A 25238-nucleotide genomic window follows, 5' to 3' on the forward strand; every position below is an offset into this window, starting at 1 on the left:
AAAAAAATCCAGTCTGCTAGAAGTAACAGTATTGGCCCAAGGTCATACAGTCACTAAATGCCTGAGGTAATCCCAAGTCTGTTTCTGAGGCCAGAACTCAGCTGTTTTCCTGTATTTCTTCTGCCTAAAATGTTCTAGGATTGTACAGCCAAAGTCTGTCTTATAGGTCCCTGTGCCCCTGGCACCTTGCACAGTGCTGGGCAGAGCAGGGTGTTTCATAAACATTTACAGGGGTAAGCTAATGTTTAATCATCTCTGCTAAATGCTGAAGTCCCTGCTGGGTGAGGATCTAGAAGGGACAGCTAGGTCACTGTTTCCCTTTAGAAGTCTGAAATGCGCTAGTGATCTTCCAGTTCTGCAGGAGATTTCACACCACCCTTCATGGCGTCGATCTGCCAGCCCTAAACCTGTCAGGACCATACAGTGGCCAACAAGATTATGACCCAATTAATAACTAATTTAGGAAGTACTGTACAAAACAGCTTGGACAACTGCATTATGTCACACATACACCGGACCTGAAGGCACCCTGCCCGAAAACAGAGTGAAGGGACCAAGAGGGAGACCCAAGCCTCCTTTGGCACTCATAAACTCATGTCCTCAGGCAAATCCCCTCCCCTTTCTGGGCTTGGCTTCATCATCCTTTTAAGCTGAAAAGTGGAGCTGGATTATGAAGGTCTCCTTCAGCTTCTAAATTCTATAATTCCAGAATATGATTAAAGCCAGGCCAGGCCCCCAAGGATGAGTCCACATGCCATCAGAAATTCCCAGGGATGCATAATCACTGGCACTTACCCAACCCATCGTTAACTCCAGGTAATTTCCAGAGGATTTATTGCAACTCTGAAAGCTATCTTGCGAGGGAAGCAAAGTATATTTAATATCGACAGGAGTTCTCTATCTGCAAGCCTATAAATTATCCTCGGCGTCAGGAGGACAAAACTACTGAATGCTTGTTACACACGAGCTGCCTTCCAAACAGCAAGCAGGATTTATAGAAAGCTACAGAAAAGATGTAGGAGGAGATGAATTTAAAGCCAGGAGCATCTGAATGGTGGTGGGGTGTGTGTGTGTGTGTGTGTGTGTGTGTGTGTGTGCTTTCAGGAAATCAAAACACAGAAGTCAGAGAGGAATACCCCTTGTGTCCCATTCCAAGTGGTGTGGCTCTTTATTTGATCTCACCCAATCAACATTACCTGAGCCCTTTTAAGTGCCAGGCATCTGCTGGATAGAAATGAGTCCTGGCCATGTAGAAGCTCACAGATGGGGCACCGACCATCCTTCTACTGTTCACCTTTCTCATCTCCAAGCACAGAATCCCAAAACATATATCAAGGAGTGAGATGAAGGCTTCAAGGGTAACTATGCAGGACTGTTTATTAGTGATAGTATGGCTGCACATTAAAAGTATTAAAAGTCCCTGGGACAGAGACAGAGAGAAGTGACTGGAGAACAAAGTAGAAAAAGAACACAGTAACTGCATGTGTGTGAGAGAGGAGCTAAAGAAAGAAGTAACTAAGGGAGATTAAGCAGAGGGGCGTAGTGGGTCAGTTGGGGTGAGAGAGAGAGAAAGAGAATATAAACCATAACAGAGACAAGAAAGAACAGGAAATCAATAACAATGCCTAAAATTGATTCACCAACATTCAGCAACACAAGTACATGATTTAGGGTCCAAGAAAGAAAAGTGGTCCCCCTGGGGAGGGGCTTGGGATAAGACAGAAGGGGTGAGCCTGTTGCTTTTCTCTTGAAACCTGTCTGTAGAGGCTGGGGCTTGAATTATACACACATATTCCTTTGATAAAAACAAAAACAACAAAAAATGTTCTTAAGGACCAGAAAGGGAGGTGGACACTGGGCAAGGTGTGTACAATGCCTAGTAAATACTACCTAGTATCTATCACCCACCAGCCTCCCAGCTCTTCAAACCCTCTTTGCTCTCTGTGAACCTGCACCCAAGTCATGGGTTGGCTGGGAGGATGGAGAGAGCAAAGGCAGGTAGAACGGCTATGATAGCGATATTTGGTGATGTTAGTTGCTATGAGTAACAATTTACCCTCTTCCTGGGTGCTCCTCTGCTCTATTTTGCACAGCTGATAGGCTGTCTCATGACCCCTTCCCCAGGGACACAGGCTTGGAAGGTAGTCCAGCAGTGGGTAGACCCCAACTAAGTCAGCAAGCTTCAAACATGAGAACCAAAGAGATGAGGGCAGTTTTTCTCTTGAGATTAAGAGAGAGAGAGAGACAGCTCAGGTACTGGGAGTGACCATGACTCCCTCCACGTGGGAAGATACTGCAGAGAGAAGCAGAGACAACAGCTAATGCTCAGTTGTCCTCCAGCCCCATCTCCTAGCATCCCCAGGGCCCAGGTAAACCCCCACCTCTTACCCCACCCCTGCTCTTCTTCTCCTCCAGGGTCCATGAACCTACACACTGCCTGGGATTCCTCAGCTGATTTCAGCTGGACTTCTGTCACCACCTCCTAAAGTGTCACGAGGGTTCAAAAGCCAACATCTGGTCCCCCAGGTACTTCCTAGAACAGAAATAAACAGTGAACTGAGCCCTGGTGTGGAAAGAGAAGATGCAAAAAGAAAACAAAACAGAGGAGGAAGAATATGCATTCAGGGGATTCTGCATTTTCACTGCTGCAGTTTTACAGCGAGGGAGAAACTCAGCAAAAAAGCATTTTCTGGTCACAGCTAGCAAACTATTCTGTGCATTTCTATCTTTCCAACCCACGTTCTGTGCCATTTGGATTTCATGGTCTAAAAATATCTCCCAAACTTCCAAGTCTGTTGGCATGAGCTGATGGACTCAAATTTTTAATCCATTTGCAAATGTTTTTACACAGTTCCTTCCCTCCCACCCTGCCACCCCTCAAATCCTAGTTCTTGCTGAATCACTTCCATCATTCAGTCTGGCATTTACTGTGTGCAGGAAGGGAATCATCGTGAGCACAAATGTCAGCCCTGGCCCTGAAGGCCCCTACAGGCTGCAGAGCGAGCAAGAGGCAGGGCCAGCACTGGCTAGAGTATAGCATGTGCCATGGTGCAGAGGGAAGAGCAGGGGCCTTGGGACCATTATTCTGGCTGCTTATGGTTGTGTGATCCTGAACAAAATCCTGGGCACTCTGAGCATGTTTTACACCTGTGATATAGGAATGACATTCAGTTTAACAGAGCTTCTGTAAAGACTCAGTGGCTGAGAGCACCAAGTGAACCTCCTCACACAAGGCAGAAGCTTCATAAATGACCCCATGCTGAATGTTAGCCGCCATATTGGAATGCATTGTGTAATAACCACATATCTCCCTATGCCCCACCCCTCTCCCATGAAAAGTCATCCTTACAAAACACACATGTGATCAAGCCACACCAAGCTGTGGACGTAGGTGGCCTTCAGATGAGACTACAATGTTTTCTGTGGTCTACACAACCCACACAGTTCCTAGTCCTCCTCCCACAATAGCTTCCCATGGGGATGCACCAGGGTCTCCCAGCAGGCGCTCCTACTCTGCTTCACAGTTTGCCTCCTGTTTCAAGCCTACAAAAGCAGCTACTTCTTCCCCCATCACTCCCTTCTCCTACCTCCCCAGACCCCCACAGGACACCACTCCCCTGCAGGTTTTCTCCATAAGCATCATCATGCCTGGGGGAGCAATGTGGTGAATGCTTCTAGCCAGGGTCCACCTCTAAGTACAGCTCAGGTGCAATCTCTTCCTTAAAAACAGGAAGAGATAAAAAAAAGTCCCCCATGGAAAATTCTAGATGATTAGGAGAAATGAGGGCTAGTGTGAGAAGTAAATGATAAGTAATCTATTCCTATTCTGTGGCCCAGCAAGGCTGGGGTAGGAATCATAGGAAGCCAAAGCCGGTGGGGGCCTTAAAGTTTGACAAAGTGAGAAATGAAGGTCCAAGAGGGGCCCACAATGTACCCAAGTTAACAGCAGAGCCACTGGCAAGTGTCTAGCCTCCTACACCAGTGCTCTTCCCTTTATGTTATAACTAACAGCACACCTCTCCCCAACCCCAAGAAAACATCACCATAATCCAATTCATTCCACATCCAGCAAGTCCAGCCACAGGACCACAGCAGACAGAATATGCAAAGAATGGTTTCTGAATATGGAGTCTGAGGGCTACAGGTTCCAAGAGGTTGACGCCACATGGTTTCCCACAGGCAAAACCCACAAGTTCAGTACAGGGCAGGATCACAAGCTGTGTGATGAGGAAAACTGAGCCTGTGATCCTTTACATGCTGTGACACTACTCCAACTTTCCCTCCAAGCCTGGTCATCATCCTCCTCTTCCCCTTCTCCCTCCTTGGGAGAGAGAAACAAGTGGATGGGAGAAAAGTGAAGCCACAAAGAGGCAGGGAAGGATGCAAGGGAGAGTTCTATCCATAGAGGATAATATTAAGTCCTTCAGAAACAAAGTGATATCCTTTGTTTGGTTCTTTCTGAAGAACTCCTACTTTCTTGGCTTCCTCAAGAGTCCATCCAAGAATCACCTATTGGATGATTTCCTTGATCTAGCCCCCACCCCAGGCAGACTTCATTCATCCCTTCTGTGTGTCCATTAGCCCAGGGACACACAGGATTCTATTAGTGTGGCTGTCCACAGTTTGTATCTTCGGGGTAGGCAGTCAGCAGGTGCTCAATAAATGTTTAATGAGACAGTTAATGAAACCGAAGGATAAAGTGCGAGGGAGTGTGAGATTCTCTCATGGAATAAACAGGCAGGCGAAAGAGGAAGAAGGGTCCTGTCTGCAGAGGGTTCCCACTCCTGAGCAGCAGGGGACAAGGTTCAGCAGAGTTGCTGCACACTGAAAAGAGTTTAACTACTGCAAATATTTAATTATACCATTTTCTCCAATGAGTCCACAAGACCTGATGCCACCTGCCTTAAAGAAAGGTAGCAGGAAGGTGGTGAAGGCAGGACACTCAGGGATCCAGAGTGTCTCGGAGCTCACTGTGACAGAAAATGCAATAAAGAACAATTTTCACATGGTGTCCATTTGTTTTCAGAACACCAGCAGTTGGAGGGAGGGAACTCTGCGGTCACTTCATCCAAACCTCACAGCTCGACTTCATTTCTCTCACTGTGGTCGGGTGCCGGGTTTCTTTGTGATCACTCTGGCAAAATACACACAACATAAAATTTACCACTTGAACCATTTTTAGGATACAGTAGCATGGCACTAACTACACTCAGTCATGCAATCATCACCTCTATCCAAGGTGAGACTGTGTCCAGCAGACACAATCTGTGTGTCCCTCAGTCCAGCAGACACAATCTATTTTCTGTCCCAATGTCCTTCGGTACCTCACACAAATGGACCTGCTGAGAATTTGTCCTGTTGGGTTTGGTTTATTTCATTTACCTTTCTGCCTTCATGGTTCACCCATGTTGTAGCATGTGTCCTATCTCCCTTCTTTTTTAAGAAAAAATAAGATTCTTTTTCATCCTTTTTGTTATTTTGAGATAGGGTCTCCTATATAACCCAGGCTGGCCTTGAACTCAGGATCCTCCTACCTTAGCCTCTCAAGAGCTGGGACTGCAGGTGTGTACCACAATGCCTGGCTAAGGATGAATAAGATTCTATGCAAGTCCTGTTTTATCACCTCTAGATCCTTCTAGCTGCTTTCAAAGACAACTGTCCCCTGCAGGCAGATCTGACCAGTACCAAGTTCTTGGGTTCAGTAGCAGGTGCTGTTACTTCTGCCCACTGTGACTTGCACAGGCCTGTGACCCCCAGAAGGATCAATTCCTCACCACAGTACAGGACTCAGAATATCTGAGAGGGAATTTCAGTACCCTCCTCACCGCCTTCCTCCAAGTTAGACAGACTCGGTCTGCCCAACATCCTCTGCCCACTCTGCTGTCCTCCTCAGACACATTCTCGTGAGTCTGTATGGGTTGTTCAGCCAGTCAACACACATTGCAGGCTAGCCTGAAGCTGGGAGCTGGTGCACCACAGTGAACTTGGCCTGGTCTTTGCCCTCCTGGAGCTCAGAATTTAGTAAAGGGTGATGAGCAAATGAACATGCAACATGCAGCTTACGATAACAGTTCTCTGCAACATGTTTTAAGGGATATGAAAATGGGAAGATTGACTTGGGGTGAACTGGTCAGAAAAACCTCACCTAGAACCTGTAAGTGCAGGGAGCCAGTTTTCAGGCAGCCACTGAGAAGAACAAAGGCCCAAAAGGGAGGCAGGACTTGTGATGTCTGGGAAGGGGAGTGGGGAGCAGGGGATGCTGGGAAACACCCAGCCCAAGAGAGGGAGGTGGGCAGCCAGAGGCCATAGCCTTGGTGAGGAGCTGGACATGTTCCAAGTTAACAGACAGAGCTGAAGAGCTTCCAGGGCACTAACATAATCGAATTCACATTGGAAAGAAAGACTGGTGGCCTGTGGAGAGAATGGATAAGGGTGGAGCCAGAGACAAGTTCAGATACTGTAGGAGAGGAGGCCAGAGATGCTGGGCTGTCCAGAGTTGCTTGCCCAGGCTCTTGAGGCCAGCAGCCACAGCACAGCCAGCTCAATGTGACAGCTCTTCCTGAACTGGGCCTGGGCCCACCCTGGGGGTGTGCTGTCCTGAAGTCTCCTTCACACCCATCATGTTCCCAACCCCAGGCTCAGGGATTAGCAGCTCCTTTCTGGTTCCCCTCCACACTAACTCCCTTCCCTGACAGCTGGACTGTCAATTCTTATCCATCTGTTTATTGCCATCTTTGGGCACACATGTAAACTGACTTAAAGACTGGACTCATATCCACACATGCAGATGCTAAATGTTGCTGACCAGCAACAGTGGTTGTGAGGACACAGCAGAGAGCTGACTTGGCCAACTAGAGGACAGAGTCTCCTCCTCAGGTGGCCAGGCTCCTTCCTGAGCCTGTCTGCACTTTCCCCATGGAAGCCAGTCACACTCAGGCTTCCAAGGGTAGCTTCTAATACCAGTGTTCAGAGCTGGGGTTTTGTTTGGAACTTAGCTTGGATACAGAAAGGCCAAAGGGATTAGTCTACAGTGTTTGTTCAACACTGGCCTCATGCCCAGAGCCATGCCTGTGGGCCTGCAACAGAACCAGGATTTGGTTGACATGCTAATGGCAGACCTGCCAAGACAGCCTAACACAGGAGGAAAACAAGTGCCAGGTCGAAGGGAGCTCAGGGAGAAAGGCCCAGAAATGGACTGGGAAGGGAAGCCCAGACTTGTCCTGGGGCCCATCTGGCTTCCATGCCAGCTCCATGGCCTACTGCTGTGTGCCTCTGGGAAAGTCACCTAACATCACGGAGCCTCGATCTCCTCATTTCCATCCTGGGCTGCAAAGAAACTTAAATGATACTCAATATGCCTGAGGGTTGTATTTGTACAGCAGCTTCCTTTTTGCAGAACTTACTGTGGGCTGGCACTGTTCCAAGTGCTTTAGGGGAGTAAATTCATTCTCTGAGCATTCCAGAAGGCGGGGAACATGAGCACCTCCATCTTGCACGTGAAGAAGTAGAGACCAGAGGAAAGAAGGGATTGCCCAATGTTACTCAGCTAGCGAGCGGTCATGTACCTGTACTCCCATATCCTTCCTCCTCCCCAGAGAAACACAGGCAAGAGCTGTGATGCGGCTGACAGCGTTCATGTGGCTTGTGCACCCATTTGCAGCAGGACTACTCACAATAGCCGAAAGGTAGAAGCACCCCAAATGCCCAGTGATGGATGAATTTGAGTTAAACACACATTGGACTATTATATACCCGTAAGAGGGAAGGGCGTTTTGACATGTACTGTAATTAACGTGAAGCCTGAGGACATTATGCTAAGCCAGTCACAAAAGGAGAAGTACTATCACTTCCAGTCATATGCAGTACCTAGTGTAGCCAAAACCACAGAGACAGAAGGCAGAATGGTGGCTGACGGGGAGAGGGGAAATGTGGCACAGAGTTTTAGCTTGGCAAGATGACAAGAGAGCTTCTGCAGATAGATGATGTGGATGACCACCTGATAACATGAGTAATTCTCAGTGCTCCTGAACTGTACATACGAAAATGGCTATTATGGTAGATTTTAACATGTACATTTTACCACAATAAAAACAACAACATGGAGGGCTAAAGGTATGGCTCAAGTGGTAGAGCACCTGCCTAGCAAGTGTGAGGCCCTGAGTTCAAAGTCTACTACTGCCAAAAAAAAAAAAAACATGGAAAAAGAAGGCTATGTTTCTGCTTGGGTGCCCCACTCTGACTTCTGTGCCTATTTGAATTTATTCCTTTTTCACTTGTTCTGTGCAGCTAGAATGCTAGAGGCCTTGACTCCTCCTCATCACCACCACATCGTCATTCCAGTGCTCTTGTACATGACTTACATTTATTAACTTATATCCTTGAATTGGATACTATTAACATCCCCATCATAGAGATGAGGAGCTGAAATCCAGAGAAGTGATATAATTTGCCTGTGGTCACACAGCTGGGTTGCAGGACTTCCCCAGCCCTGAACTATAAGCCATGCCTTTGTCCCCATCCTCCCTGACCCCATCAGAAGTGCCCGGCTCAGACACAGCAAGTTCTGCACCTCGACAGGGTCTGTGTCATGTGGATATTCCAGGAACAAGAGCAGTGCTCTGCCACATCAGCATTTCCCACTGCTATTTTTTTCCAGATGGAAGCAACCAGGTCCCCAGCTTAATTTGTTTCATGCAGTGACACTAATTAATGTTCCAAACACCAGTGCTTGGGGACTGAGGTGTGTGTATGTATGTGTGTCATGTGCACGTGTGTGCAACTGCCTGGCGTTTGTGCTTCGGTAACTTTTATGTTCCCCAGTCTTTGAAATGATGCATATGGGTATTTTATCTGAGACAAACTGTTTCTAGTTCAAAAACATTTTTGACATTCTTGAAGTCATAAAGAACACTGTGATTTGCACACTAACCATACAAGTGTGGTCCATCCTGCACCCTCCTACATGTGTCTTTGCTTTGAGTCGTTGCTAGCAGTGTAAACACCAGGAATCTAGGGCCAGAGATATTAACCAGAATCCTGGTCTTTAGAATAGATCATACAGATCACAGAGGCTCATGGTTCTCAAACAAGGGTTCCACCACTTCAATCAGAACTTTGAGAAATCCAGGGTAGAATGGCTTATCACAATTGAGGAGTTCTGAGAGCATCAGGAATTCTGGGCAGGGACCCAGGATGCTGGACATCTGGCCAACAGTACTACATTCTGAAGAGAAGCATTAAGACCAGATCTCTCCTTTAGCACACTGAACTCTACACTTAACTTCATCCAACCCCTGTCTTCCACAGTAATCAAGGGAAGTATATTTTCTTTCATTGCCGTGAGCTGGGTAATCAACAACAGGACCATGGAGCAGCTACCTCCTCCAGCCTGTCCACTGTATAATATGTCAGGAGCTGCACATGGACAAACTAATCAGTGACGTGAATAGCCTGAGGAAATAAAGATCTTTTGACAAAAATAATCACTGTTTTCTTAGAGATTTGCAGAACTGAAAAACGTCTTGCAACTAGGCAATTAATATCAGATGTGCATCATCTTACCATGAACCCAACCTGTGAGAAGCACCCATCAGTCTGAGGTCACCCGCTTCCCACACAAGCTGCTCGCTGATAAAGATTGGCTTCCCTGAAAGATGGTCTTTCAGGAAGATTGTCCTGCCCACCATCCCTGAGCAGTCATTGCTTAATAACGTTATTTTTACAGCACCGCCTCAACTCTCCACTGACTGGGCCAATGCAAAGACCAGGCCTTTACTCAGCAATAATTCCTGACCAGTGAGGAACAGTCCCATCTTATCCTGCTAATAGCTTCTGCCCTGACAGACCCTAAAAAGGACCCAACCACACAGAGACTTGTCCAAGGCCACACAGCAATTCCGCAGTTACAAAAAAGGCATTTCGCTCCCATTATATCATCTTTTTCATCCTCTTGCCACTCAACTGTCCTGCCCCTCCCACTCTCAAATACAGCTTGGGCTTCAGCCACTGGGAATGGCCACTCTTGAACCCTAACCCTGACCCTGACTCCATCCATCTCCCATGCCTGGATCAAAGGTTTCCTCCTCCAGGAAGCCTGCTAGAGCACTATCTCAGAACCAGCACACAGTCCTCCTGTATTTGACTTCCAGCACGTGTGCCAGGCTATTTTGTATGAGAGTTGCTTGTGACATTCCCATCAACAGTGTCACATCAGCTACCTTATAGGCAGTATCCTGTCCTGTGGGCACTGCAGTCTGGTGGCACAGATCATATCATCACATTTACCAACAAAGAACTGGAGGCTCAGAAAGTGAAGCAACTTGCTGGAGGTGGCACAGGTGGCAAAATGAGGCTTTGCTCCCATGTCTGATGACAGAGCCCCTGCTGCAGCTATGAAGCCCCCATGTGGTTGCATGACCACCTCCTGTCTGCACAGCAAGGCCTCTGAGGGCAGGGAAAATGTCTTCTACCCATACCAGCCTACAGCAAACCTTCCACAATTATGTAAGAGTCAGGCCTCCTGCCCCCGATCCACAGACCACCCATGAACCAGCATAGCCTCCCTCGGGTACATGGTGAGTCAGAAGCCAAGTTCCGCAACCAGCTATAGTCAATTAACTACAGTAGCCTTAATCCAGCAAAAAAGTAACTTTTCATCATTTCTTTGTAGCTCAGCAGGTTCCTTGGGCACTGCAATGGGCAAGGTCCATGGAGGTATCCAAGGTTATAAAACCATCCCTCAATCACTCAAGGTGGGAAAGGATGTGAGTGGACTCAGAAGTCCTCCATGCAGAGGACTGAGCTCTATAGACGTCACATGGGGCATGGGACTGATGATGTTGCTGGGTCACAAGTCCCAGCCTGACATGGGCTACTAGTGACCACAACAAGGCAGGCACATGGGCTACTCACTCAGAAGCCACTCTTTCACCTTTCTCCTCCTCATAGAACCCTGTTCTGGCTTGCAATGTACCCAGGTCAGTTTTAAGCCCATCATGGCAGTCCTGGTGGGCTTTACTTCACTGCAAGGTAGAGGGAGCAGGTGAACTTGTTTTGACAAATGATATACAAGGGGAAACCTACTGTTTCCTCTATCATGGTCACAAGAAGTATGGCTCCAGTGGACCCAGCCAGCTAATGGGATTCCAATGTGGCTTGAACACCATCTCCTAGGGAAACAATCATTTCACCAATATCACTTAAAAAAACAAGGGCAGAGGAAAGAGTAATGGAGCTCGACTGGCTCTGGAACTAGGTGGCCTAGCTCTGCCACGCAGTAACTGTGGACCGAGGGTGCATGTTTCTACCTGCCACATCGTAATAATAGGTCTGAGGACTTAAATGCGTGTCCTACTTCAGTTCACAAAACCCACAGAAGAACTTCTTAAAAATTAAACTGTCGTTAGAACAGTTCTTGATTTGTATAAATAAAACATGGTACAGAAAGCTCCCATAGAAAGTGCAGCTCTATTATTAACATCTTATTTTAGTATGGCACATTTGCTACAATTAATGAATCAATATTGATGCATTATTATTATTACCTAAAGTTCATACTTTATTCAAATTCCCTTATGTTTTTACCTAGTACCCTTTCGTACTCTCAGGATCCCGTCCATGGTCCCATATTTTATTTAGCTGTCATAATTCTGTAGGTAGTTCTTACAGAACTCAGTCTTTCAGTCTTATAATCTGTCTGATCTCAGTCTTTCCTTGTTTAGAAGATCTTGCAGCTTTGAGGAGGAAGGGTCAGACAGTTTGTGGAATGCTTCTCTGTTAGAGTTTGTATGGCCCCCACCTCTACTATGATCAAACTGGGATAATGAGCTTTTGGGAGGGAAACCAAAGCAAAATGTTTTGGTTACATCATGTCAAAGGTACATATTGTCAACATGACTGACTACTATTGGCGCTATCCTGGATTTCCTGGCTTGAGGCAAAGTGTGTCAACATCGTCTACCAGTAAGTTTCTTTTTGATATTCTTCCCATATCTACTGTTTAGAATGAAGTTGCTATGTGCTGCCCACATATGCTTCTCCTTGTGGGTAAAGTACTTGCTACACAAAACTTGGAATTTGTTTCTCCTTCTCTTATGTATCCACTTAATAATTTACTTGTATCAGTATGGACTCAAGGATATATTTTTATACTGTGGGTCTGCTCTGATGTATGGACTCATGGATATTTACTTTGTATGTTGGTTATCTTTCAATACTACTGTTCCTCAGATTGTTCCAGTTCTGACCATTGGGACCTCTTTCAGTTGGCTCCTGTGTTACTTTGGCATGCTTCCAACAGTTTTTTTTTTAATTCATTTGTTCACATGTGCATACATTGTTTGGGTCATTTCTCCCTCCTGCCCCCACCCCCATTGTTTGTTTTTTAAAGCACTTCCTTACTTTCTGGCACTACTAAATACCCAAGCCTTGCCTCTTATATTTCCTGTCCATGTCTCAGAATCACCCATTTCCTCTAAGGATTCATTGCCTTCTACTGCACAACGGCTTCAGAATCTGAGCCCTGAGTGCTAGGTGTGCTCTTTGCGTCCAGGGGCTTGATCTTCTAAGGTCTCTCAGGTGACAGCACAAGGAAATGAGTGCGTGCATGCCAGCCCATGCATACACACACGTACTCATAACCACCCACTTATATGGAGCTTAGCAGTGGTTTATACGTACATCTCCAATTCTAACCCATTACTACCTGGGCATTATAGAGTCCTCTTGCTTTTCTGTAAACTCTCACACCAACAGGGAGAAACCTGGCCCCACTGTCACCATTTTTTCTTCACTGTTCAGCTCCAGTCTCCACATCCACATATTAGGATCTCTGACTTCACTCCCCCAGGAAACCACCCTAACCACCACAATACAGCCCTCATCCACCACTCCATTGCCTTCACTCTCACAGACTCCCTTCTCTGCCAGGCCCTTTAGGCAGCACCTCTTCCCAATCATCCTTCACTGTGGTTGGTTCATTTATGTGTCATTGAGACTGACTGTCTTGTCACCATCCATATTCTTTCCTGGCTCCTGTGTCCCTTTGACATACTCTCAACAATGTGAGATTTTGTTTATGAACTTCCTTACTGACCTCCTAATTTTAATTCGGAGCATAAGGGTCACTCTTTGTGCTGTGCAGTTCTATGGACTCGGGTAAATGCATTAAGTCACGTACCCAACGCTTACAGCGTCACAGAGAACCATTTAACTCTCCTGGAATATCGCCAGTGCTTCATTTATTCCACCTTCCTCCCCTGACCCTGAGCCCCCGGAAACCACTGATAATTTTACTGTCTCTATGGTTTTTCTTTGTGCACATGCCATGTGACTGAAATCATACAGTATGACATTCTTGAAGACTGGCTTTTGTTACTCAGCAATATTCATTTAAGGTTCGTTCATGTCTTCTTCCATGGCTCAGCGGAGAATTTCTTTTTATCACTGAGTAACAGTTCATTGTATGGATGTACAACTGTTTATCCATTTACCTACTGAAGGAAATCTTAGTTGTATCACTTCTGTTGATCATGCACAAAACTACAGTAAACATTTGCAGAAGGGTTTTGGTATGGCGTTACATTTTGAATGAGTTAATAACTAAGACATGATGGTAACACTATGTGCAACTTTGTAAGAAATCATTTTCCATGGTGATTGTGCCATTTTTTAATTCCCACCAGCAATGAATTACAGTTCCTGTTGTTCCATGTCTTTGCCAACATTTGCTGTCATCACTGTTTGGAATTTTAGCCACACCCATTCTAATATCTCATTGTTGTTTTCATTTGTGATTGCCTAATGAAATACTGAGCATCATGTCACATGTCTAGTAGCCATCTATATAGCAAAATGTCTGTTTAGATATTTTGTCTATTTTTAATGGAGTTGTTTTTCTTATTGTTGATTTGTAAGCATTCCCTATATGTTATCATACATGTATTTTGAAATTTTTTTTTCCAATCAGTGACTTGTCTTTTAACTCTCTTAACCATGTCTTTTACTCATTAAATTTCACAACTATTCTTTTGCTGATGAGAAAAATGGAGGATCCTAATGGCTTTTTAATACCATGACTTTGGTTTTGATTCACACTAACAAGTATAAAATAAAATCAACTCACTCTTACATGACCTTGTTAATATACTGAAAACCACTGAATTGTATACTTTTAAATGGCAAGCTTTTATGGCATGCAAATTATATCTCAATTACAAAACAATTGGAAAAACAGAAAATCAGCACGCAGTGAGTGACAAGCTGGAGTAGAACTCACAACTTCTGACCACAGTACTACAGCCACACTCCAAATTTCCAGTCCAGTTCCCAGCCATGCCTCTGTAAAACCTGAGAAAATCCATTTTTCTGAATTTTCTTGGTGTCCCCAATGATAAAATGGGCCATTTATACAAATCTGATAATTATGTCACACGGATCAAATGTCATGATGTTTTTAATGTTTAACCATGGTCACAGCAGGTCATTAAAAAAACAGAAGTAAGCACTGTTACCATTAATATCTGAAAATTAAAGAATATCCTCTCTGTCTCTTTCTCTCCATACACACAAATCACACACACACACACACACACACACACACACACACACCTCACTGAGCACACACACAATTTTAGCACTCAGGGAAGACAAAAAAACATAACTTTTAGCCTGTATAGAATTTTTACCATATGCAATAACTGTGACATGAAAGATAAAATTTGGCCCGCAGTATACTCACATCTATGAAATAACCTAGGTTAATTAGGTTAATTTGGTAGGATTCAAAAAAAAAAAAAACCTAGTTTGTGTGGCTGTACTCAACAAATGCATTTTCAATATTTACTAAGGTTCTACAGCTTCTATGTGACAGGCTCCATGACCACATGGAGCAGCCTCTTTCTGCAAAGGATTAGAGGCAACACCAGGAAAATGAAATGGTAACAAAAGACAATGGAAAACAGTGACACAAAGCATTTTCCTATAGGGAAAACCTGTAGGAAGAAGAATCCAGAAATGAAGTGTATAGGCTGTTGCACTAGGTAGCCAAAATTTGACACACAGTCCTAACAGCCAAAGCAAAAAGAAACAAGAGCATTCTACAAAACTTATTTTCTGTAAGATGAAAACACAATTTGTCTAGGGAAGAATGTACCAGTTACTCACCCAAGTGTAGCTAATACCTTCTAGATACCTCTTCCCTTCTCTATCCATGAGCACAGTATTTAGAAGTCAAGATCACTGTATAAATCCAGCCTGAGCCACCTGGAGCTTAAGGCCTGGACAGTGTTTTTCTGAGTATCTCTGTGTTCTTAGGAAATTTGGGTCAGACAGTAATAGAATCTTTTCTTTAGATACGCTTTTTCCGACCTCACTGGAAATTTCCTTCTTTTCCACAATGGACAGTCTAGTAGAACTTCACCCTGCTCAGGGGCATAATCTTAGGTCTTAGAAGACATGGTATTGACTTCAATCAACATTGCTTATATTCAAGGAACTCACTTACCAGAACTGGAAAAGAATGGGGAAATGACATCTATTTACCCAAAACCTACCCATACCCAAATCAGGCCCATTTCATTTCACCCTTACCATGTGGACGGGTGTGCTATGTGTGAAGGTGAGGAAATAGGCTTAGGAAGATAAGGGGTTACTCAGCTAAAACATGATTCAGGCAGGCTTGAAAGCCAGTACTCACCTATGGCCATCCCTGCTTCTGTCACATTCCTCAGTGTTGATATGTATGTAAGAAGACTGAGGACCTGGTAGGCCATGAACTGCACTAAGCACTGGACTGTGGAGAATGCATGCTTGCAGACAGAAAACACTGAGCCAAAAGCCAAGTCTTCAAACTCTTTAACTAGTTCAACCCAAGGGTCACCAGCTTTAGATTTGTGACTCTGCTCTCCCTGGCATCAATTTCAGCCCTTTCCTTCAGTGAGAATACACCAGCCCTGCAATTCTAAATGTGCAACTCGGTCATGGTCAGTTGTAATGAGAAACAGGAGGAAGAAGGAGACCACCAACCACGTCCACATGATGAAATCTATTTCTTGTTGATGGAAACCCCTGACCCATTTAAACAGTGTGACAATATCTGCGGCCCCCAAGTATGCTTAGTATATTCATACATTAGAGTGAGTATCACGCCATTATGCACTTATTTACATCCCTGCTCCTACCATGAGAGTAGAAACTGATTTATTTGCTCTTGTATTCCCTATTCGTAGCTCAGGGTATGGTGTCTGTCTACTGGGCCTGGCATCGTGAGGAGTGGTCAGTCAGCATATCTCAGGTCGTGAACAGCAGACCTAATGGCTTAAGATTCTTCCATAAAATTCCTTCCTAGTCAAATCCAGTGCTGAAATCATGACACTAAAGAGAAATTCAAGAAGAAATCTCATTTCTTTTAGTGTCCCAGAAGAAAGAAGGGGACTGTTAATTACTTCCCGGGAAACCAGAACTTAGGCACAGGGCAGAAGTCACAGCAGCACAGTTCACAGCCAGAATCCTGCCATCTTCTCAACAAAAGATACGTCAAACCCATTGGAATCTTTTTCCAATCTTGCTTTGAAAACACTTCAGTTCCTCACATTATAAATTAGTAAGATGCTTCATTCTTTGAAAGTATCACAAAGCCACTTGGAATCACAGCGTCAGCAGGCCTGTAGTTGTCTGTGCTTATTTAAATGTCTTTCTTGCTTTTTTTGGTGGGAATTAGTAAAATGTGAATGTACCATAAATTCAACAAGGGGGAGAACTTCTTACCCTTACAGATAAGGCAGGCAGTGGGCAGGCTTAATGTTGCTTTTGGAAGCTCTGCAATTCCAGCAGATAGAAAGAGTTTTAAAAGATTCAGTATCATCAGATATCAGGCACCAAACACGTTTGCAAATACTTCTAATTCAGTTTTTTTTTCCTCAATGATGATAATGAATGGACAATCAGTGAGAAAAAAACAGCACTAAATGACTATGGGCTTTAGGCCTCAAGACTTCCTTTATTTAAGAACCACTGAGAAAACAGACACATTGGTGAACCTTGAGTCGCAAGACTTTCTTCACTAAGAACCAGAGCACATGTACAGCTTCTTCCAGGGCCCTCTGGGGCCTCCTCAAATCTCACTTCTAGCACCTGCTTCAGGTGGCATTGTGCAAAGGAACACCTTCAGCATCTGTCTGGTGTTTCTTTCTGAGGGCTGTCTCTGCCCCTCAGTTGCATCCCTGATCCTGCACTGTACTGAGTTCAGGGATCATCCCAGGCTGTTGTATGGTACCTCTGATGGTTCCCAGAAAGACTGAGCCTCAGTCACCCCTCTTGGTAACCTGTTTTTCTAATACTTACTTTCAGTCTACTTCCTCCTCTTGTCTTATTTCCCCACTTTCCTCAGTGTTGCTTTTTCTCCAGTTTTTTTGGGGGGTCACCTTATAAGTCATACATTCTCGATAGTGATGCGACTGTCTCCAAGAGGGAAAGACTGATTTTTAGGGGATGCAGTAAGATGAAAATTATCTTTTTCTTTTTACAAAATCAAGCCTAGAAACAAATGTGCCTGTAATATTAAAAGCTCATAGGTGAGGGCAGTTATGGGGAAACTAGAGAGAGAATAACATGGTGCTGAATAAACTTTGGGGGAACACAAACCAAAGCACAGGCTGCCACTGGGCCAACACAGTCCTGGGCACTATCACCATCATCTCCTTTATCCTGCTGGAAGGCAGGGGAAATGGTTCCATTTATTGTTCAGATAAAGAATCTGAGGCTATTAGAAGCACAATGACTTACTAAAAGACTACAGAGCAAATCAACAGAAGACTGGGATAAGACATGGATTCCTGGTGGCTGGAACGCTGGGCCAGCTCTCAGTCACACGTAAGGAGAACTGTCTACAGTGCTCACTTAAGAGCTGAGAAATCTTCCCATCAATGGTGGGGATGTTTAGTAATGAAAATTAGCCAGGTTTCCATGGAAGGAACAGATGATGGTGCAACCCCACAGGTGACTATAACAACCCAATTTGTCATGCCATGATGGTTCTGAATGCCTCATCTCAGGGACTCCATGGAGCTTGGAGACTGTTTTAGAGGACCCTTAGTAGAGGCTGGATGGGAGCAGGAACAGAGAAAAGAGGACCTCCGTTATAGGATCTGAGCACGGGAGAAGCCCTCCTTGGCAACAGGCCATTGAGAGCTGTGCGTGGACACATGACCAGTCAGCCTGCACCTCCCTAAATCTTTCTTCTGTTCATTCATAAACAACCCACAAGAACCATGAAAAAAGTGCGGCCCTGAGCAATAACCCATCTCACTGCTGAAAGAAAACATTCTGAACAAATAGCTCTTCTGGAGCAAAGGAAAGAGCTCATCTACTAAAGCCCTGCTTTGGATACGATTTGATTCTGAGACTAAAACAGCTGCAAATCCAGAGGGCAGAGGCTCAGGTAACACTGCTCCGCTGGACACAGATGCTGGAGGACCACGAGAAGAGGCTGGCCATGGGAGAAGCCCTGTTTCAAGTCAGCAATATAATGTTAGGCAAGTGTTTGACTGCTGTGGGCCTCAGTTTCCTCTTCTCTGCAGTCCCCTCCAAGCATCTCTCTCCATCTATTCCCATCTGCTGCTACTGAGTAGGGGTCTATGGTTAGTATGATGACACTTGCTGATTATAATATCTGTTGGCTTCCTTCTTCTGGACTGGCATGACTGGGAGAGGCATCCATAGCTGATACAAGTGAAGTAAGATGAAATGAAAGCTAGGGTTTAAGGAAGGGACAGGAGGAGGGAGATGCACAGTTTGATAGTACTAAATGGTTTTATACCAGGACAGAAGGCCAGGCTGGATGATATATTCTCCTAATTCAATATTGACAAGTTTTGTTGCATAAGAACACACCCTAGACCCCCAAGAAGACATCCTAAAGGAAGAAATGAACTTAAACTGCTGTGACAAGTTGACAAAGAACCTATTTGTCTATGGCAAAGAGAGTCAATAGCAAAGAAGCTATCTGCCTGTTCCTCTAATAAAACACTGGCTTCAGAAGACCTGATTGGGGATTGTAAGAATACAACTGCTGTAAGTGATACATAGAAAGCAAGTTACCCTGACACTGAACAGTTGGTGGTGCTGCCCAAGACATAATACCATAAACTACAAAATGAAGTAAAAACATTACCAATATACTAGTTAGCTATTTTAATGGGCTGTTACCCTCTTGCAGGGTTTAGATGTTTTCATATGACACTTGAAAAAGGGGAGGAAGAGGACTAATAGGGAACCAGCCCTGAGGGTTGACTTCAGCAAGAGTAAGCAAACCTAGGAGCCTGTGTATATGATGTTCCACGAGTCAATAGCATAATTATTTACTCATATTCATAAACTGCATGCAAGAAGCAATGTTGTCCTTAAGTTACGACCCAATTTGTTCTTTGAAGAAAATATTTCATATTCCTCTATTCCTTCTCTGGCAGAATGGAAAGTTCCATCCCACAGGGCTACAGTTTGAATGGAGTTTGATCTCCACCTATGATGCTAGTATTTGAATGTGTACCCTCCAAAATTCACATGTTGAAACTTAGTGGCCAATGAAATGGAAAAAAGATGAGAGGCCTTTAGGTGGTGATTATGTCAGGGGGGTTTCTCCCTTCATGAATGGGAGTAACACCTGTATGAAAGAGTTTTCACGTGTTCAGCCCTTTTGCCTTTCCACCTTCTGCCATATAAGGACACAATGTTCCTCCTCATGAGGACACAATCTTCAAGGCACTTGAAAGCAAAGACCAGACTTTCACAAGTCAAGGAACCTGCCACTGCCTTGATCTTGGAATCCTCTACTCCAGAACTGTGAGAAATTAGTTTCTCTTCTTCATAAATTACACAGTCAGTGTATTTTGTTACAGGAGCAAAAGAACTAAGATATACAACATCTGCAAAACCAAAGGTGGCCTGAAAACCATGTACTGATTTCCATCTTGTCACCTCCAAATAATTTATTTTCTTCATTTTCCCAAAAGGTGATCACCTTAGTGAACCTGATGTTCTTATGGACATAGGCATTAAGTTACATGGCTAATAGGTTCCCAATAAAAATATACAGTGGTATACAAACAGAAATGTGACAAATATATTCGTGGGAAAATGCTTGAACCCAGTAGAGATGAGGACCTAACTGTGGAGCCTGATCCTTCTAGAGCTTAAGGAAAATGCTACCTCTGAATGCTGCACTCTCTGTGGCTTTCAAAGCACTCCCTGTAGTGGGAGTCTCACATCAGTTCCACCCGGTAGGACCCTTGGGCAAATTCCATAGTACCAAAATGGGCATAGCAGTACCCATTTTGCAGGATGTGTACTAACTGAGGCATCCATATCACCCAGCAGATTGAGTTCTCTGAGAGCTTGCTGATGCATAACTGACAAACCCACAGGGTCCTGGGCCACCCAAAGTCAGACCACATAGCAGCATCTGAAAAAGATATGCCCTCAGTTCACATTTGAACACTGACATTGAAGCAAGACTTTTCCTTGCATCTGGTGACCCTGTCCTGATTGTTAAAAGGTTAAACATATTTTGTTTGTATTCTTAAAAAACCTCTATATCCAGATAATAAAGTAAATGGGAGCAGGACTCTGACCCTTGGGCAAACTCCACAGGATCACACTTGATTTATGAAACTCTGAAACATTTACAGAATTAAAAAAAAAAAAAAAGCAACGGGCTGGAGGAGTATAGCCCAGTGATACAGCACTTGCCTAGTATGTGCAAAGCCCTAGGTCCAACACAACAACTACAAAAAGTTTGCACTGTGTTTAACATTCAGTGTCTAAGGAGAAGAAGGAGGCCAGTCATCAATTGGACCAGCAGTTTATGCCTTTACCACATTCCTCGCTGCTTCAAGCTCTTTTGGAGAAGTCTTCATTCACACAACACAGGAAGATTAACAATGCCTCCTATGTTAGTCAGCTTTCTGTCACTATAACAAACATCTGAAATAATCTGCTTATGAAGATAAAAGGTTTATTGTGACTCACAAGTTTAGATATTCCAGACCACAATCAACTGGCCTCCTGGCCTTGCACCTTGGGCAATGCAGCACATCGTGACCGAATTGGATGGTGGAGAGAAACCATTCACCTCATGGCCAGAAAGAGAAAGAGAGAGGAGACCAGGGCTCCACAATCCCTTCCCAGGCACTCCTCCCAATGACCTGAAGACTACCCACTAGGCTCCACCTCTTCAAGGTTCCACAAAAACCTAATGGAGCCATTCCAAGGAACAAGCCTTCCACACATGGGCCTTTGGGGAACTTCCCTTTTCTGTTCTCCTGGCTTCCTCATTCTAGATTCTGCATTGGCTAGATTCTGGACTATTTACAATTAGCTATTTCCATCCTCTCTCTCCATATAGGAAGGACTGTGGCTCATCTCCTTCATCAGCCAGGCACCAGGCTTGGCAGCTCTGAGCACATACCAAGCTATATCTTTTGCCATGCATTTGTCATTACCTGGGCAAAGCCCAAGGCTGGGGGCTTGGTGACATGGTCTGTGTATTGAACTCACAAATCTAAGAAAACCTGCCCAGCTAAGTCAATGGTTTGACCTGAGGATGATGCCTGTCATCAGTACTCATGTATGTGTTTGGTGTGTTTCTGTGTGTTTAGTTATATTCTTTTTAAAGGTATTTTAATTTTTTCATTTAAATTTTTAAGAAATAAAAGTAAAATAATACACATATATTATCTTCACCTGGATATTTTTTTGCTACAGTTGCTTCTTTCTCTTTCTTTGTCAATGTATTGTACATTTATATGCACACACATTTCTAAACTATTTGAGGATTTTAAACATCATGACTCCTGTCTACTAAATATTTTACCATACATCTCTTCAGGAAAAATAGAGCAAACCTGAGTGCAGTGGCTCAAACCTCTAATCCTAGCTACTCAGGAGGTGAAGACTGGGAAGATCACAGCTCAAGGCCAACCAGGGCAAAAAATTCACAAGATCCCATCTTAACCTATGGCTGATCCCAGCTACTCAGGGAAGCACAAATGGGAGGCTCGTGGTGCAGGCCTGCAGGAGCATAAAGTGAGATCCTATCTCAAAAATAACCAAAGCAAAAAGGGCTATGGGTAAGGCTCAAGTGGCAGAGCACCTGACTAGCAAGCAAGCATGAGGCCCTGAGTTCCAACTGACAGTTCCAGTAAATTATAAAAAAAAAAAAAGCAAAAAGAGAATAAAAAGAACATCTACCTACATAACCACAATGCAATATCATACTCAAAAAATTAAATTTTGATACACTATTGTTATCTAATATGGCTCCTGTGTTCAAATTTCCTAATTATCCCTGTAATAACATCCTTCATTTTATTCATTTTTTCTCTCCAGAAATCAATCGAGGACAAGAATTGCATTTGGTAATCAGGTCTTTTAGTTCCCTTTAATTCAGGCAGTTCTCACCCTCTTTGGTTGTTTGGTTGGGGTGTTTGTGACATGGATCCTTTGGAGTCCATGTCAAATATCCTGTAATTTGAATTTGTCATTTCTTCATAATTAGATTCATATCATTTGGGGGCACACTGCAGACATGCTGTACATCTCCACTGAATTACGTCAGAAGGACAGTGGAGTTAGTTTGTCTCATTGTAAACAAGTTGGACAACTGTGGTTGAGGCGGAATCTGACAGATCTCTTTCTTTCAGGTACGTGGTACCTTTTCACCTGGGTCATGTCAAAGTTGCAGAAGTCTAGATACTCAAAGTGTGGCCTGAGATCAGCAGCTGTGGTTCTTCCCTGGCAACTTGTCAGAAAGGCAGCTGGAAAGCCTTTATCCTGGGAGTGGCATTCCAGTCCTCTTCTGTTACTGTCCACTGCATATAGCCATGACATAGTGACCAAAGTACTACACAGGAGCAAGGACTCTTAGTGATCCCAGTCCTGCCACTTTAGTAGCTCCAACAGCCAGGACAATCACTTAACTTCTCAGAGCTGGGGTTCATTTGTAAGAGAGAAGCTCTTCTCACCCTCCGCAGCACTGCTGGCCACTTGCTGGGAGCCCATTTCTTAGACAGTAAAGTAACCTGCGTGGGAAGCACAGAGCTTCCCTGTTGCCTAGAGATGTGAACAGTCCTGGGGCTATTGTGTCAACCTTTGATGTGGCTCTGTCACTCTATTTGAGTGGCTGGAAAATGTCATGAAGAAGAGAGCCAGAGGAAGGCAATGAGTTCAGGGAATGAAGAGAAAAATAAAATTAGATCATTACAAAGTGGGATATGCATGGATTTTGTGAAGTATGCAAGAAGGTGGCAGATTATGATCAAGAGGGGAAGCAAAAGACAGAAATAATTTATGGATCACCTTTGACAACAAGTCTAGATGTTTTACATTCGTCTTGCACCCCTTGTAAATCTGCATGCTAAGTCCACCAGCCAAACCCTTCAGCTTCCAGGGCAGCTGCTGGGTCCTTGGGTCTCACCACCCAGTATTGCCTGCCAGATGTCCCTGGAGCCAGCCCACCTCAGAAAGCAATCAGTGGATATTTCTCGAGATCATTTTCCCTTGGTTTGTCAAGAGGCGAGTGAATGATCAAGCCCAGCTGGCTGCAAAAAAAAGGCCAGGGCAGCAGGATGCCTGCCCTGTGCCGAGTCATCAACAGTGCCAAGGTGAGGCCAGCATCTCCACTAACAGGCTAGGAAGAGGGGAGTCCCCTGAAAGGTCAGAACAGTCAGTGGAGGTGGGTATGACTTTTAAAGAGTTAGTTAATTAATTAGAGTTAGTTAATTAATTAAAGAGTTAGTTAATTAGCCCTGATAATGGGCTGGTCATACACCATTTTCTTCAAGCCTAGAAACTACTCCTAGACACGGCAGTGTGATCATCCCTAGTTTCCAGATTATCCCAAATTAGCAGATACTCAAGGGAAAGGTCAGATGTGAACTCCAAGTTCAGCATGCTTTCTGTAACATCAGTCTTTCTCAGCAATAGGATGAAAAAGTGGTGCTGAGATCAGCCTCCCCAGAGAGAAAAGCATGGGCTCCCACCACTTCTTTCTCTCCACAGTCCAACACTCCCAAAGACTATTCTCCTAATTAAATACTGTCATGCTGACTTGGGCTACTTACTATCTGTTGTTGTGATCGTGGTAAAGCCCTTACAGCAAGTCTTGATTACCCAGAATCCTGAGAGAATTCTTTTTTTTTATTTTTCTTTTATTATTCATATGTGCATACAAGGCTTGGTTCATTTCTCCCCCCTGCCCCCGCCCCCTCCCTTACCACCCACTCCGCCCCCTCCCTCTCTCCCCTCCTCAATACCCAGCAGAAACTATTTTGCCCTTATTTCTAATTTTGTTGTAGAGAGAGTATAAGCAATAATAGGAAGGAACAAGGGTTTTTGCTGGTTGAGATAAGGATAGCTATACAGGGCATTGACTCACATTGATTTCCTGTGCGTGGGTGTTACCTTCTAGGTTAATTCTTTTTGATCTAACCTTTTCTCTAGTACCTGGTCCCCTTTTCCTATTGGCCTCAGTTGCTTTAAGGTATCTGCTTTAGTTTCTCTGCGTTAAGGGCAACAAATGCTAGCTAGTTTTTTAGGTGTCTTACCTATCCTCACCCCTCCCTTGTGTGCTCTCGCTTTTATCATGTGCTCATAGTCCAATCCCCTTGTTGTGTTTGCCCTTGATCTAATGTCCACATATGAGGGAGAACATACGATTTTTGGTTTTTTGAGCCAGGCTAACCTCACTCAGAATGATGTTGAGAGAATTCTTTTACGCATCTGTGCAATAAATGCTTACCTACTGCCTATCCTGGGCTCTGCAGCCTCCTGGGGATTGAGACTGATAAAAAGAAAGATAAAGACCTGCTCTCAATTCAATGGGGCAGATAAGCAAACACACTGATCTAATGCAACATGCAAAATACTAAGGCTGGGGAAGTCACAGAGAAGGGGCAATTCTAGCGCAGCCTGGAGTCTGGCTTCCTGGAGGTGGTGACACCAGAGCTGGGCCAAAGTAAAGATGTGTTCCCAGGAGAAGGTAAGGAATGGGTTTAAGGCATAGAAAGCAGGGTTGGGTTTGATTGATTTCCATGTTCTATCTTCAGGAAAGAGAAAAAAAAAACTTATCTCATGAGTCTGGTTCATTAAAAAAAATAAGCAGTAGACTGTGAGCTGTGAGCTCATGGTCAGCCTAATTTCTGGCCCCCTCCTGCCATTAGCCACAGCCTAGAACAGGCTAATGGATG

General features: G+C 44.3%; 1 protein-coding gene and 1 long non-coding RNA gene across 2 annotated transcripts in view; both read right to left on the minus strand.

The window, feature by feature from the left end:
• LOC141421747 (uncharacterized) overlaps positions 1–24223 on the minus strand; it is an 87161-nt gene extending 62938 nt beyond the window's left edge. The window contains exon 1 of the long non-coding RNA XR_012446449.1: positions 1–24223. This exon is cut by the window's left edge and continues 41148 nt beyond it. This is a non-coding gene — a long non-coding RNA (uncharacterized lncRNA).
• Kcnq3 (potassium voltage-gated channel subfamily Q member 3) overlaps positions 1–25238 on the minus strand; it is a 305224-nt gene that overhangs the window by 276468 nt on the left and 3518 nt on the right. The gene's annotated exons all lie outside the window — the stretch shown is intronic.

This window comes from Castor canadensis, chromosome 3 (assembly GCF_047511655.1).
Source record: "Castor canadensis chromosome 3, mCasCan1.hap1v2, whole genome shotgun sequence".
Classification (NCBI taxonomy): Eukaryota; Metazoa; Chordata; class Mammalia; order Rodentia; family Castoridae; genus Castor; species Castor canadensis.